General features: G+C 41.8%; 1 protein-coding gene and 1 long non-coding RNA gene across 2 annotated transcripts in view; one reads left to right on the top strand and one right to left on the bottom strand.

The window, feature by feature from the left end:
• The window catches only part of DYNLRB2 (dynein light chain roadblock-type 2), a gene marked incomplete at its 5' end in the record, with an annotated part of 451,085 nt that overhangs the window by 379,832 nt on the left and 54,365 nt on the right, over window positions 1-16,888 (top strand). The window lies entirely within an intron of this gene.
• Window positions 4,428-9,596, bottom strand: LOC309375078. Its single transcript, XR_014170803.1, has 4 exons — window positions 9,537-9,596; window positions 7,767-7,798; window positions 5,863-5,910; window positions 4,428-4,749 (listed from the first exon to the last, which is right to left on the bottom strand). It is a non-coding gene; the product is annotated as an uncharacterized lncRNA (long non-coding RNA).

The raw sequence follows: 16,888 nt of genomic DNA on the forward strand, positions 1-16,888 counted from the left end.
AGTTTCTAGGTAGTCTTCCATCCAGGCAATGTCCAGACCAGACCTGCTTAGCTTCAATGACGTTTCATCCCTGAACCAGAAATGGCTTTTCTAGGTCACAAACAAAAACAATTATGCATGTAAACCAGAAAACTAATAGGGCCACAGCCCCTCTCCTCAGGCTACACCCCTCACTAGTAGTTTCACACCTCCCTTGAGTGTTTTTGTCTGGCTGATATGTATCCTTGAACTCTGATGACACCTCTTGCCTGGATCATGGAGAGGGATATTTGAGTGTGTGTAGAAACTTGACTACTGTGCAAAAGTTTGAATTTAAATTCATTGCTCTTTCCCAGCCAAGTCACTGGCATGTAGCCTCCCAAAAGTATGTGCATAGAACTATGTGCATAGAAGAATGAGAACCGGGCTGAAAAAGGTTCCTCACCTCTGTCCTAGACCATTCTATTGGTGCAATGGGTCAGTGTGTCTGGCTGTTAACCGGAAGGTTGGCGGTTTGAGCCCACCCAGGGCTGGCTGTGGATGGGATTCCTGCATTGCAGGGGGTTGGACTAGATGATTCCAACTCTACAGCTCTATGATTCTATTATCTTAACATTCTCCAGTGAAGTGCTGGAAAAAATCTGAATGCGAGTGAGGCATTAATCTGAATTATGCAGTTTACCGCCTCCTGTTTGAAATTTATCAGAAGGCTGAGCGAAGATTCAGTTGCATAAGGCAAGGCTCTGTAAACCCCTGGGAAAAAATGCATCACTGTGTATTAAAATGCTAATGTTGTGCTTTGTTCTTTGGAAAGTAACATTTAGATTTTTCCAAAGTAATAAAAAGATTCGATATATTATTCAAGAAGTCAAAAACACTTAACTTTATTGTGTGCTGAAGAGCAAGGGGTATTCATTTTCTTGATAGTTACACTTTCCTTTCTTGCTATACCTGAAATGGTTCTTGGACTGTGAAGGGGAAAGAAGAAAAATCAATGAGCAGATTAAGGTTTGAGTCTACAATCAAAAATCTTTAGTCAAGATGAACCATCAAATATTTCACTCAAATATTGTACACACACTTCTCTCTGGGGGGGGGGACCAGGGTTAGAGTTAGGGTCATCCTGTTTTTCCTTGTGATAGGTGTATGTACCTTACCATATTTGAGTGAAATGTTTGATGGCTCATCTTGGCTAAAGAATTTATCATGGCAAATGCAACTGCAAAGGAGAAAAACACTTTATTGGCCAGAAAAGCACCAGAAGAGCCAGGATGTCTCTTCATGAGTTGAAGAATGTTACTACTCTCTCAAAAGACAATTGAGAAAACAGAGTGAATATAAAAAGACTGAGCGATTACAGCTCATTTTTGCCTACCAGCGTGCCATCTTCAGGGTTTAGCATCATCTTTATTATTAATAATAGTCAAATTTCTACACTGCCCTTCATCTGAATGTGGTTTACAATATAAAAACACAAAAATACATAACAAAGACAATAACCTCCCAACAGTATTGTTATTTATTAAATTATTAAATTATATTTATATATTCATAAAGGTAAAGGGACCCCTGACCATTAGGTCCAGTCGTGACCGACTCTGGGGTTGCGGTGCTCATCTCGCTTTATTAGCCAAGGGAGCCAGCGTACAGTTTCCGGGTCATGTGGCCAGCATGACTAAGCTGCTTCTGGCGAACCAGAGCAGCGCACGGAAACGCCATTTACCTTCCCGCTGGAGCGGTACCTATTTATCTACTTGCACTTTGACATGCTTTCGAACTGCTAGGTTGGCAGGAACAGGGACCGAGCAACGGGAGCTCACCCCGTTGCGGGGATTCGAACCGCCGACCTTCTGATTGGCAAGTCCTAGGCTCTGTTGTTTAACCCACAGCGCCACCCGCGTCCCTTATATATTCATACTTGTTGGTTTTTTGTGTTTCTGTATCTTCACAGATGTAGTTACAGATAGGTAGCCGTGTTGGTCTGCCATAGTCAAAACAAACAAAAAAATTCCTCCCAGTAGCACCTTAAAGACCAGATATCTGAAGAAGTGTGCATGCACACGAAAGCTCATACCAAGAACTAACTTAGTTGGTCTTTAAGGTGCTACTGGAAGGAATTTTTTTTTGTTTTCACAGATGTAGTTTATTCTATATAGCCTTTTCCTGTTCCTGGTCTTGTAATTCTTTATGCTTTTGTTTCTAGGGACTCTCATTGTTTATATTGAGTCTGACCATTGGTCCATCTAACTCAGTATTGTCTACACAGACTGGCAGTGGCTCTCCAGGGTTTCAGGCAGGAGTCTCTCCCAGTCCTACCTGGAGATGCTAGGGACTGAACCTAGGATCTTCTGCATGCAACCTAGGATCTTCTGCATGCAAAGCAAATGCTTTATACCGTTGGGCTGTATCCTTTTCCCCACATAGCTCTATGAGCTCTTCACCTTCTCCTATCCTGTGTGAAACATAATAAAAAATAAAAAACTAGTTCTATCTTACATAAATGCCTATCCAATTTGCTCACTGCAGAAAGGGGTGGACTGAGAGACCTCAGTTTTTATTATATATACAATGAGCAAAGAGTTATCCATGCTACACAGGAGCCAATCTGCTGTCATCAATCAATTCTTGCCTATATATTGTCTCATCCAGTTAATTGAAGTCCATGACTATTTCCAAGAAAAAAACTATTAAAAACTAAATGTCATCCTAGGGGTGAGGTTAGGCCTGGATAATTATCTGCAGATAGGATATGAATCTGGCTTAATTTTGTTATACTTAAAATTAATTACTGATTAAGGTGGTGGTGAGGAACAGACAGAAGAAAAGAAGTCCTAAAGTGATCATTAAGATACTTTAGTAATGAACCAAAGATCATTATTTTAAACCAATTATTTTTATTGCATTGTGGAATTTCCTTGAACCAGTCCTGATCATCATTCTTCTAATTTGCCTAGCGCAGGACCAGAAACTTTTCACAAAGGTGCTAAGGAATTTAATAAAGCTGAACTGCCCAAGTGCCCCTAAAATTTTCCCATGTGTATTTTTCTCTGACCTAAATAGCAATTGATAGATAGGCTACTGGATCAGTGAGTTTGGCATATTTCCAAAGGAAACTACAAGGTGATTGTCAGCCATCTTGATCCTGTGGTTGACACTAAACAGTCCCATTTGCTCATTCAGACCATTTCACCAAACATAGGAAGCTGGCTCAGTATCAAACCATTGGGCCATCGAGTTCACTGGTCTTCAGCTCATGGGTCTGCACCCACTAGTAGTTCATGACCTCATCCAAGATGGGCTGCAACAGGATGCAAATGTATGGTAAAAGATTGAGAAATAGGTCCCCAAATTTATCTTTGGGTTAAAAGTGGGTCCTGGGTCTGAAAGGGTTAAAGTTCCTGATCTAACTGAATACTGTTTGCACTGACTAGCAGCCACTCTCTAAGGTGTCAGGTCCTGGCAGGATGACAAGGAGTGGTGGGAAGTGCCAGCCAGGGAAACCCCAAGGGAAATCCCAGAGGAGAAAGGCTCAGAGTCTGTGGATGGGACAACTGAGGAGAGGTCAGAGGGGGAAGCTTGGGACGAGATGCTGGATACTGATGGGACAACAGGGTTTCGTGAACAGGAGGAACCTGGGACAGGGAGCAGTTCAGACTCTGAGGCTGAAGCAGAGGAGGGAGGTCAAGAGACTGCCTCTCCAGATGCAACAAGTTCCCCTCCCTGCTGGCCTCCAGGAACATGCAGAATAATGAGGAGGGCAGAACAGAGACCAGAGGTGCACAGACGCAATTTGAGACTGTTTGGGAAACATCTGGGAGAGGAGGAGCCTTAGGAGGTGTGGAAGGCAGGGACCTTCAGTCATGGCAACTGCTCCATAGGGGCAAGACCTGCTGGGAAGTGTTGCTGAGGTGTATGCCTTTTCCTTGAATAAATAGTTAACTTCGCTGGCAACTGACTGTCTCTTCATTCTGACCTGCATCTGACTCCAGCCTTGACACATGGTATCCGACCAAAGTCTATCCCAGGGATTGAACCTGGGACCTCCTGCATACAAACATATGCTCTACCACTGAGCCATGGTCCTTCCCTTGGGTAGATCTGGATAACAATGCATACCTGTCTATGCTGAGCATTTTGGAATTACAAGGTGGAGACGATAATACTAATGGAACTTTTAATAAAATGGATCTACACAATTAGGGAGAGAGAGAGACTGACTATCATTTCTCTCTCTTCATCCCTCTCTCTAGGCATCACAACTGTCAGAGGGCAGAACAATTCCTGGCTTCATGCTCTGTGGTTTCAGACAAAAGGCAACAAGATATTAGCCTCCGTACTGAATGAAGAAAAAAATAAATAAATATGCCCAATGTGGCATTGAGATCAGTACTGTAAGACATTCTTAGAGGTTAGCATGAATATATTGTTAGAAGGTATGCAATAAGGCAGAGGAAGCCAAGACAGAAAGGAGATATGTGGGGTCGGGGGGGGGGGAATCAATTGCAATCCTTGTGGCACCAGACAATCAAAACTAATATCCTGTATGATCTCACATAGGAGGCACAGCATTAAAAACTGGAAATATCATTTTGCAAGACGCCCATTAAAGACACAAGCACAGGGGTCATCAAGAGCTAATCTGATTGACCCTTTCTGTGGTCATCAGCCTCATCTTTCAATGAATTGCAAAGCCTGGGAAATGAATTTCTCTTTGGGCTTCAAAGTCAAGGCTCTTCAAACAGCCAGCAGGAACAGCACGGCAGATCTGTTCTGAAGAGAGAGAAGTCAGGATCGCTAGGCATGCATTTTTACACACACCCCTGTACTTTCCCAGCTGCCAGACCCATTTGCGCGAACAATGTTTGAAGCAAACTACCAGCCCCAGATCAAGTACGCTCAGTGTCAATGCATGACTAGTTAAGGCAGACAAGCCTTGCCTGTCACCTGAACTCCACAGAGGGATTAGGAGACTCATGCTGCAAAATGAGAGAGAGGACTAGCTAGATAATTGGAGTGTTTCAAAGCTTCTAGCATACATCTGTGCAGACTTGGGCTCTTTGGTGTTCCACTTGCACTACATATGACTGTCCCACAAAGAGAGTCCAAGCTTGGCATTCAGTCTTCCAACTGGATCACGTCTTTGTTCAATTGCACACTGTGCCCTGTCTTGGATCCTCCCTTTGCCAGGGACATAGAAGTTACTCTACCTGCCAGCTCTTGAGTCTGTATGTGCAGCTTCTGAATGCCAGGTCAGTTTTAAATAAGAGTTTCCTGGGTCATGATTTTATCTTGGATGAGCTGACCTGGCTTGCATTACCAAGACCTGGGTGTGGGGATAGGGAAGGGTTTATATTTACCAGTTATGCCCACCTGAGTTTTATATGCAGTGCAAGAGCAGACCCAAGGGGTTATGGAGGAAATTCAGCCTTTTGCTTCCTGTTCAACTGGGTACAGGTATGGAGTGTTTGGTCCTGGTGTTGGGCATATTAGGGATTCTTTTGGGCTGCACATTAATTCCTGACACATTCAGCCTCCAAGGTACCCCACAGCTGACTTTGAATGAACATTCAGAGAAGAAATGAGATCTGGAGTCTCTAGTCCATTCCATCCATATTTTTCTGTCTCCCCATAACATCTAGTGCTGTTCCGAAAGCTCTCCACGCTTTTCTTCCTTTGTGAAAGAGGCACCCATTTTCCTGCCTCATTCGCAGGACACTTCAGAATTTCTCCAGTGTTGTGTTGGATACAGAGTTTTGAGCATACTTTATCATTGCCGGGTGGCTAAGGATGGCGTGTATTTTGTCTAAGCGTGTCACCAGTGTTTTGCAGCCTGCTTGGCTGCCTACACTTCCTGATCTAAAAAAGCTTTGTGGGAGGAGTTACCTCATAATGTCTTCCCCTGGGCTTTAATTGAAGGAACACCCAAGAAGGCTGCTGAGAAGGAAGGAGAGAGAGAGAGAGAGAGAGAGAGAGAGAGAGAGAGAGAGAGAGAGAGAGAGAGAGAGAGAGAGAGAGAAGATTGCAAATCAGGAGCAGTAAAACAGTTACCCACAATATTCTGTCCTAATCTATGTTCTTTTCCATACACCTCAATTGGAGGGAGGGGAAGGGGGAAATAGATATCAGATGTGACAACTGTATGTTTTTCCCCAGATATCTGACTGTTCATTTTGACTTGGAAGGGCTACAGCACCTTTCAAAAGTTTTCGCCTTCCATTTCTGAGGAACTTTATCCTTGTGGCATGGATGTCACTTTTCACAGTGCTCAAACCAGCTTCTGCAATTTTCACATAACGGCAGTTGTTGACAGGTTGTTAGGGCTGACAGTGAATATGTTTGAAAAACTGTCAAGCTGGTGAAAATATATATATATATATATATATATATATATATATATATATATATATATATATAATATTTAAGAGGGGGAGCCTCCTCTAACATTTGTAACAGCATGTTAAAACTCAAAGTATAGTCTTGGAACGTGCAGACCTACTTCCAGTCACACTGCATGCCCTCCAATGACAGCTGACATAAATATATGATCCTTCAAAATTAGTGTCAGGTTGTCACTATAAAAAGGTCATGACCACAAAACCCCATTTATCTGAATGAGGCTGATTTGGCCATTTAAAAGCTCCCTTACAGCAATTCCACGTTGCACACTTGAATTTTGGCTCAGTTGAGATCTGTAGGATTTTAATAAGCCAAAGACACATGCTAGCCTTGCTGAACCCCTGGCCACTCAGGCATGCTGAATTCAAACACAGACTTCCCATCCAAAGGCATTCCTTTGCTTTGCACTGATCCAGGAAGCTTCCATCCATGGACCAAGGCAAACCAGAAGACGGAAAAGTGAGAAGCAGTCTTTTTTGAAATCCCCACAGGCTTTGCCTATGGAGCTCAGTTCTTAATGAGATCTTAAGCAGCCCAGTCTGACAAAAATAATTATTGCATATTTGCATGAGTGACTTCCATCCAAATAGGGTTGCTAGGTATAGATTCTGGTTAGGGAATGGACAATTCATTGTATATTCCACTCCCCTTATGGAACTGCATAATCTCTTTCAGAAAATAGCCAGTCTGGAATTGAATACCTTAACAATCTTGGAGGTTTTTTTGTACATTATAAACAAGCGACAATAGATGGAGAATGGCTTAGGTACCATTTTTCTAAATGTTGAGTGCACGTACCTCTTCCATTCTTTCTGTTACACGCAAGACATCTCTCAGGTGGCCTGCCTCATTTGGTTTATTGCTGTCTGGATCTCATCCGTCATTCCTCATCTTATTACCGGGACTGGGTGTGGACATCTCTGGCAGCAAAATTGACAACACATTGTATAGAGTTATTTATTTTAAGAAGAGCAAATACCTCTCTATGAATGTGTGTGTGTGTATGTTGGCTGGTTTGTTGCCATATGTTTGGGGAAACCCAGATATGTCCTCTTTTGGGGGGCCAACATGGCCATCCAGGAGGATTCTTACATTTTAAAGGAAACGTCTGGGTTTTTTGAGCTCAGGTGCGCCTCTTTCCCTGGTTTGGGCTGGCAACAGCTTGGGCTGTATTGTTTCTTGGCTCGAGATTTGGCAGCGGGTATGTGCATGTGTGAGTGTGCGTATGTGTGTGAGCTAGTTACATAAAATGTGAGAAACTTGTACAATATTGACACTTGTATGTCTTCGAATTTTTAATAGGCTCAGGAAGACAAAGACGAAAGACAGTTTTGAAACTTTATGGCACATGTTTATTCAGCACACTGGAAAGAACAATCTTGTTCCCTTACCATCAGCTACTCACAGCTCACTCTGGGACAATCTGTTAAGAGACAGATTAGAAAACATCTAACTGATGCAATCAATTCTAAACTACTTACAAACTTACTTAATGTTTGACTGTATTATTTATATTGCATATGCAAGAAGAAGTTTAAAAGTGGGGAGAGATAGCCAGTTTTTTGTTTTTGTTTTTATTTTTTTAAAAAAACTTTTCTGAATCGGTCCAGGGTAAAATTTTCTGACAGTTACTGGTAAAGACCAGTAATTTCTGCAGCAGGTGATTGCTCCAGTAAATATCATCCCAAAGTCATTTCCATTTCCATTCCCTAGCAAAGAGCATTTCCCATGGTATAAATGTCAAAAAGCACATTATTTATGGCACAAAGACTTCTGATAAGTTCTGCTGTGCCTTAATTTTGTGAATAACTAGTAAATGTTAACATTTACCAAATTTCTGATATATACACAATTTTTTTAAAAGGTACTTTGACATCTACAACAGAGCTGGAAAGCAAAAAAAAGTCTCTGTATTGCATAGGTTTTCAAATAATACTGTAGAGAATATCCCCTAAGCCTTATCGAACAAGTAACAGAGTGAAATTCTCCAGGAACAAAAAAAGTCTGGACGTCTTTTATGTGCTACACTAGGTCCCAGCAGATGCTCATGCAATGTTTGCCACCAATTCAAGAGGCAACAGAAACAAGGTCAGTGTGCTTTGTTAACAAAAACCTAGACAATTCCACTCAGGTGTGCTGGTTCCTAAATGAATGCATGGATCTTTTTTCCACATGCTGTTATATTTCTTTTGTAACCACAGTAGTGAGAGGCACGTTCTTGAACTTTCCTTGACTCCATGGAAGTATTCTGAACTTCAGGGAATAGCTTAGAGAAATTCAAGATTTTGATAAAAATCTTATTCTTTGAAACCTAAGTAATGGCCGTTCTGCCAAACTGCCCCTCCTAAACTCATTAAAACACTGTACATTTTGCCAAGACAAGGATTTCAGCCATTAAAAATCTGCCCAGTAGTTTCAATATCAGGGTTGCAAATAAAATGAGATCAGCTGCAATGACTGGATTCATTGCCCCATATCAAAGAATGGAAAATTAAAAACAAGTCAATTAAAATTAGAGCTGTGTCAAATATATAGCATTGGGTAGCAACTGCAGTTATGAAATGAAACCCTATAGGAAACAAGTGGGGTGAAGAAATGCATTAAACATTCACAGGAAAGGAGTGCTACCTACCTTCCTTAGCTTACAAGGTGGCAACAGGTTTCCAGTATTTTCCCCTTGTATTTTTAACGTTAAGTCACTTTAGGCCATTTTTGTGAGGAAGGCAACTAATAAATATAATGAAATAATAGCTGCACATGAAGCTACTTGGGAGGTGGTGTAAATGTGTACAAGCACCTTGCCTGGATCAAGGCCTGCCTGAGAGCCAGGAAGGGATGGAGCCTGCAGCTCCTATTTAAGTTCTCAACAGGAGGAGGCACTTCACTGCTGAAGCAACAGCTGTTTGAATGCAGGGTAGAGAACCTTGGGCCTGAGGAACAAAGGCAGCCGCCAGGTCCCTCTATCTAGCCCTCAGGACTCACCCTGGGTCATTTCCCCACTGCAGGCCCTTAATGCATCTTTGAAGGCTGATAATGTATTTTGCTTTTCTAGACAGAGGGTAGACATGAGCGTATGGCTGCACAGAGAGACTAACTTACTGCACCAAAGGTAAAATTTACATTTGTTGCTCTACCCACTTTTGCCTCTGGCCCCAACCCACCACTGACTGTCACCCCTGGAGGGTTGCCTGGAAGGGCACAAAAAAGGTTCCCCAGCGATGCTCCAAGTTCCAGTGCAGACCCTTCCTGAAACCAAGGAAATAGACAAGCCTTCAGCATATTGACTGAATGTTGTTGGTTCCATGGCTAGCAAGATGCTGTTAGGCAGGCCCCATTCACTACAATGCATTTTAGGTAGATGATCCACCAACCAAGGTTAGATTCAATGTTCTTCTTGCATCAAACACACCCCATATTCTTGTGTTATTTTGAACTGACCCTCCACCCACCCACAACACATTCATTATTAAGAGCATTTCTAAGAGATACTCATATCAGCCCAAGTCATTTTGTTGCCATTAACATGTAACTTGTGATCCAATAAACGTCACAGTGAGTTTCATTTAATTAAAATCATAAATATTATTCGGTAATGCAGATTGACGTTTATACCTTCATTTACGTGACGTGGGATTTATGGCTATGGCTTTATTTGATGGAGGACCACAAATAACGCCCATTAAACTGCCACGGGATGGACAAGAGATCACATTAATGGAATTAGACAAGGCAAGGTACTGATCTATGCAGCTCTCTTGCTTTAAGAAAGAAAGCCAGATCCTGCCTAAAACCAGATGTTTTCTTTGGCTGCTGTAAAAGTTTGCTACATATTCACCGGCAGTTTGACACTAGCTGTGCTGAAGTGGAACAGAACACAGCACCAGGGACAGGGCTTTTCCATGCACATCCCAAAAAAATTACAGCTTCAAGTTCATTCCACTATTGTTATCTCAAAAGCTTTTGTATAGATCTATTTCATAACTTTTTTTTTAAGTTTAGCATTAAATAGGATCTATGTGAGCTTTATTTCTGACTTTTGGAGAAAAATGTTTAAAAAAAATCTTATTGGAAGATAGACCTCATATTTTTCCTCCTTATCTTCAATTGAGGAAGACCCAGAAAATGAAGCTAACCATAGTTTTTCACACACATAAAGTCTTAATTTTATTTGGAGTTGGCAGATTATAATCAAAAGAGACAAAGGAAGCAAAGTTATTTCTCTGGGGAAGGTTTGAATCTTACCTCTCCAAGCGAATTCTCACCCCGCCAAGTCTGTCACACCTGTGTAATGTACAGAAGGGTAGCTTGTTGCTCTTCCACAGCATTATTAAAATCTCCTGCTCTGGTTTCTGTCCTTGCAGTATTGTTGAAAGACGGATCTAGTCTCTCTGTCTCTCTTGCAGAGAGTAAACAGCACATGGACAGATGACGATGAGAGGTGAACTGCAATTTGCCTCGTGGGCAAATTATCTAACTGGATGCCATTGCAGAGTTGAGAAAAACACTGTGGGAATGAGCAAGCCTCTTCAACTATTACATTAATTGCCTTGGATTCATTGGCACCCCAGGAACTGAGTTTGTCCTGCTCAGAGATTCTGAGAGAGTAAGCTGCATTAGTCCATTACAGCAAAACCAAAACACAAGGACCAAGAGTTGACTCATTTGTTGTTAAGCAAAGACTCCTTCATCAGATACATGAAGTGGATAAAGAAATAAAGAAAGGGGATAATTATTTGTTTCTTCATTTATTTGTTAAATTTATATCTCACCCTTCCCTCCCCCCAAAGGAGCCCCAGGTTGCAAGCACACAAATGATAAAGCGATGAAAACATCTAAAAGCTATTCCAGTACACTTGCAGACTGGGAAAGATCTCCAGTTGAAAGGCTTGGTGAAAGAAGAAGGTCAGTAGGTGCTGAAAAGGCAAAGAGCTGGCAACAGTCTAATATTCAAGAGGGGGAAATTTCAAAGGGGCTTTTGACTTGTAGCTCAGTCTCCTAGACATTGTGCAACACCGGCTCAGACAGTAGGTGTCATAATATCCACCTGGATATTTATAGGTTCCATAAATAACTTGATATCGTCACTCTGGGGAAGTGCAGCAACAAGGATCATTGGGTTTGCAAATTAAGGGTTAATTCTGTTCTTAGGAAGTCAGCTTACCAAGGGGCAAGGGAGTGTGTTGTGATGTCTACTGAGGTAGCATGTGCTCTGTGTACGTTTGGTTGAATGCCTTCCTGCTACGTAGAACTGACTTAAGAAAGACAAAACCGCTCTCTTCCTTTCTCTTCAAATTCTACACTGTTTTTGTTCAGCTTGCTCAGTAAAATGCTGTCAGGACTTTTCTCTCTGGACTACCATAGTTTGCCATGAAATGGGTTTACTTATAATGTGTAGTTTAGTGGCCCAGACTCACTTCATCTCTGGAAGCCACTTTATCCCTTAAATGGAGGAGGGTCATAATGCCCCAACTTGCCAGCAAGCCTCCAGACTGCTTCTGAGTCAAATCCACCTGTCAGTCTGGTTCCTGACAGTTATATCTGGAGGCCAAGGATACTGTTACTGGACTAGTCAGGCTCTGGGAGGAAAAAAAAGTTGCTTTGAATAAACCAAATACACTATAGTCAGCTACATCCTAAGACTTAATGAGACCTAGGAATTGCTTGAGGTTCAGTTTACCTTGCTTTAAATAAACATGGCCTATCGAGAATGCGATGGACCTGCAGTAGCCCCATCAAGGGACCTCCTTTCCTCTGCCATTCCTCGCAGATGAGCTACAAATCTACAAGAACTTGTTTGCACCACGACTGCACAGCACCGCTCCGACTTAAATTAGCAACTGTGTGGGCCCCTTGCAACGCATATCAGAAACCAGCTGTGGAAGGAGCTGTCACGTTCTTGTCAGTGGAAGTTTTCTGTCCAAAAAGCTTTCGTCATCCCTCCTTCCTCAAGTCACCAAGTGTCAGTTGAAGAGACAGCTGAAGTCACTTGCAATGAATGGTCTCCAATCAGAGCTCACTGCCCTTGTCACAGAAAGTCTCACCCCGCAGCTAAAACTGTCACTGATCATGTTTAGATATGTACACTGAGGTATCAGATTAGAAGCGAGTATTCACGAGATGGGAGTTTAAAAGAGGCCAAGTTACAAGTAAAAAATCTTAATAGGGGAGAAGTGAGGGCTTAAAGGGGTCTCTTTTCTTTCCCAAATCCAATTTATATTTTGCATCAAAAGCTGATATATACACGCACACGCACACACTTCCATTTCCTTTTATTAAAAGCACATTTCCGCAAAACAAGTTTCAGAACTTTCATGGAGTCTGCAAAATAGATATACAGTACTAACATTGTGGTAGACACCAACCCAAATGTTGCTGCTTCATTAAAATCTGGGGGAGATAACCCTGAAGGGTATATAATGAACCTCAACATTAGTAACTCAAAATGTCAGGCATATGTGCTCTTGCTGTGTGTGTTATCTTTTTTTAAGGAAAACTGTTTAAACTTAGTGTATTTTTAAATGAGGAAGTAAGATAAAATTAGCAAAGGCATTTTGAATCTTCTCTTCACCTTAAATGCTAATAGAGGACACAATTTGACACAATCAACTCTTGCCAAGGGCCATCTTTTTTTCCCCAGTGGGGGTTCATGGAAAGCTCTTGCACGAATATTATTAAAATGAATGTGTAGGGGTTTTTTGGCAGGACAAAGCCTTGAACATGGAGTGCATGCCTAAAGTAGGGAGTTTATATTCAACTGTGCAAATAGGAACATTTTCTAAAATATTGGGTGAGGATTTTGAGGTGCAGATGATCAAATGCAGATTTAATATTTGAGAACTGAAGGGATAGTTTAACCGCCATCACAACTTCTTTAGGAATAGGTTGATTCCTACACTGCAGAAATGTCTTAGACTGCAATGGAAATCATTAACATCTCTTCATTTGTAAAGAATGGACATTGTTCCTTACATTGCTCCTTTCCCAATATAAACACCTCAAAAAAAAAAATTGAAATCAAATTTGGATTCTCTTGCTGCAAAATTTTCTTGACATGCAGTTCTGCTTCCAGATTAAGGGTGATGTTTTAAAGTAGGAAGAGGATATATGGGAACAGCTATGCAGTAGAGCAGGCACGTCCAACTTCCAAGCGACTGCGATCTACTCCCAATATAAAAAAATCTGGCAGTGATCTACCCATTGCCAAGCTTTTTTGGGGGGCTGGTAGATAGCGATCGACCTGTGGGACATGCCTGCAGTAGAGCATATAAAAGGTTCATGATTCAATCCTATTTTAATCTCCAGTTTTAAATTCACAGGGAATCTCTGGTACAAGTATCTTCATTTTGCCCTGAAAAGAAAGGGAAAATGATGACTTGCCCAGGGTGGGGTAGGAGTGTTCCCCTTGGCAACTGTGCTAGTCCCTCTGAAGCACACCAACAAATACTGTAATGGGAGCAGGAACTAATGTGATTTAGAAATGCGTGAAGGTAGGGGGAATCAGTTCTGGGTAATACTAGCAGGGAAAGGAAGCTAAGAAGAGCTGACTAGCTCCAAGTTTTGTATATCATTTGGTAGCAGCACACAAATAAGTAAAGTTTGTCTCTTGTAATCCAGTCTCTGTGGCTCATTCATAATCTTTCAAATATGACGAATGCTACTTAAACTCTCTTCCTCCATAATTCTTAAATCCTTTGTGGTAGATGGTGAGACTTACTTTCTATTAAGCAGGGGTGGGGCTCCCAGGCCTCTCTGTCTGACCCCACACCTTCCCTCTCCCTAGAAGGAAGTGCCTCAGCTATTATTCCACTTGCCATCTGCTGTCCATGTCTGCCTTGGAGATAAGGGAGAATGTCCTTTCTAAAATGGCAGCCATCTGGCACCTTGTGGTGCTTTTTAAAAAAGAATCCCTTGCATTTACAAACATTTTTTAAAAGTCTGTGCCCTTGAGTAAACATGGCCACCTTTTTAATTGATCAAAACTTTTTTAATTGATCATTCCAACTGATTGACTAAGCCTTGCAGTCCTACTTCCGGCTCCATGTTCCTATAAATTCAATACAAATAATCTGTTTCCGTAGCCTCTAGCAGATATCCATTAACTCCGCCAAGAGTGTTATTGAAAAATCTAATTGCTTAGTTCTGAGCTGAAATGCAAACCTATTTATTGAAGGTCCTGTTGCTCATTTCCATCATGTTGCAAGCCAACGTATTTTCCTCCACTCCGGCATGAACTGTTTCAATATAAGAACTATGGCTGACACCTAAACAACAGAGCTGACAAACATAGCAGGGTTGACAGGACAGAACAATTCCAACAACGTCACAATGATCATAGTAAAAAGACAGCAGCACATAAATATTTTACTCTTATACAGGCCAGGATGCAACTCTTGTCGCCGACGAGAGTAATCTTGGGAAGAAAGCATAGCAAGAAGCTAAGAAAATGGGGATTGGCAACAAAGTGATGTGGTGAAGGCAGTGAAGGCTACTCTGTGATGACAAAGGGGGCACCTGCACCATGCCTGACAAGCCTTGCCCTCTGCCATCCCTTACCTGCCTGCCTTCTTTCTTGCAACCAGTCCATGAGGTGGCACTGCATGGCTTATCCTTAGTCTCAAAGTTGTCCTTGTCAGTGGCGAAACTGCATGTTCCAGCACCGGGGGTGGAGAGCAGGCGTGGGCATGGCTGGTGGGCATCCCGGGGGTGTGGTGCACCACCCACGGGGGCATGGTGCCCGGTATGGTGGAGGTGCATGCGGCGCATGTCCGGGGGTGGCTGCGGTGATACCCCCCCATTGGTGCCAAGGGTGGTGTGTGTCACACACCCCCCCCCCCCGTTCCTTCGCCAGTGGTCCTTGTAGAACTCAGGAAGGAGAATGCGGACAGAAGTAGAAGTCGTTCACTCCATCTATCATTGGCTCTGCTCTCCCAGTCTTCTGCCCTACTGGTCTCAATGGCCGCAAACCACCACTGATCCCTTGGCCAGTCTGGAACAGGGGCCTTATGATGCTGTTCATGGGTTACAGAGTGAGCACCAAAATCTCGCCCCCACAGTACTGCCTGCCTCTGACTTGAGCACTTTATATAAAGCGCAGAGGGGGAAAGTTTTAGCAGGGTGGGAAAGGAAAAACCCTTTTCTTTTACCCCTCTAGAAATCTTCCCTCGCAGTATGAGGTTTTATGTTTAACTTTGTGGTTTATATTTTCCCTTAATCCTCTTTCCAGGATGCTATGCACAGTTTATGAATCAAGCCACCCATATCGTCCCCTCCATTTTACTTTTCAACAGGAAAACTCCACATTCCTCAAAAGTGGTGTGGATATCGGCGGGGGCGAGTGGAGTAATCAAGCCCTTGGATTTTTCCCATTAAAATAAAATAAAATAAGATTTACTAAGCATTAGTTGGTTGGAGCAAATTTATGTAGATATAGGCCCTGAACTAAATTTGAAAACAAAAACACTGCTTAATTATAGCTTGCAGGAGGACTGCAAGCTCAGATTTGAAGCTATGTTGAATATTGTCAGAAATGCAATAGCAAGCGACCTGAGTCAGGACTAAGTGAGGAAAAGGTTTCATGTTACTGTTTCTGAGAAATTATTGAAAGCTCTATGCTGTGCAAGTTCCTAATGCATAGGGTACAATGGGTATCATGGTGCTGTTACTTCTAAGTTTGGATAGTCTACATCTAGGGATGGACAAATCTGCAGATTTCTGTTTCTATCAGTGTCTCATTTTTTTCCAACTGTACAGTCAATTTGCCCCATTTCCACATAGGCTTGCAATTTTTGCTTAAAATGCTTTAATTCTTTGTTTAATTCTTCCTGAAGGGACTCTGTTTAAAAACATGTACAGTATTTTAGAAAGCGTTTCTCCTGACGCACATTTTCACAAACAAATTTGTTATTTTCACTAATATTTCCATTTTTATGCACACCTTCCCCTAATACGTGCATTATTTGTTGCATTACTAATCAATATTTTTTTCCAATAAAATAATTAAAAACAGAGCTCACACACCCTGCATATGTTCTTATGCATATACAAAACTACTGTTTTTGAGGAAATTATTTCATTTCTCATCCCTATCTACAAAAATAAGTCCAATATATATATTCTTAATTACATTATTCCAACCCTAAGCCTCATTAGCCAAAATTCTTATGGATTCAAAATCCCAGTTGTGTCTCCCATGTAACCCTATAGCACTTTATTTCATTTATCTGAACATCTGGTTATCCAGACCTTTTGAATGCCAGCCCACGTAACACATTTTTTCTAGGTACAAATTATTACGCTTTTGAGTGCTTAGAAAATTTGATGTCAACTCTAATTTGAACAATTACGATGCAGGTTTCTTTGCCTGTAATGACTTTAACCTGTCAAATGGCTTTTCCTTGCTAGGAATAAAAAGCTGACTCTACCATGTATGTTTACAATGGGAGAACTGAAGAGCATCACTCCTTTCTTGCCTATGTGACACAGCTTGACAGTAAAGCATCTTTTTTTATATAGA

The sequence above is a fragment of the Podarcis melisellensis genome (genome assembly GCF_964234715.1).
Source record: "Podarcis melisellensis genome assembly, chromosome: 8".
NCBI lineage: Eukaryota > Metazoa > Chordata > Lepidosauria > Squamata > Lacertidae > Podarcis > Podarcis melisellensis.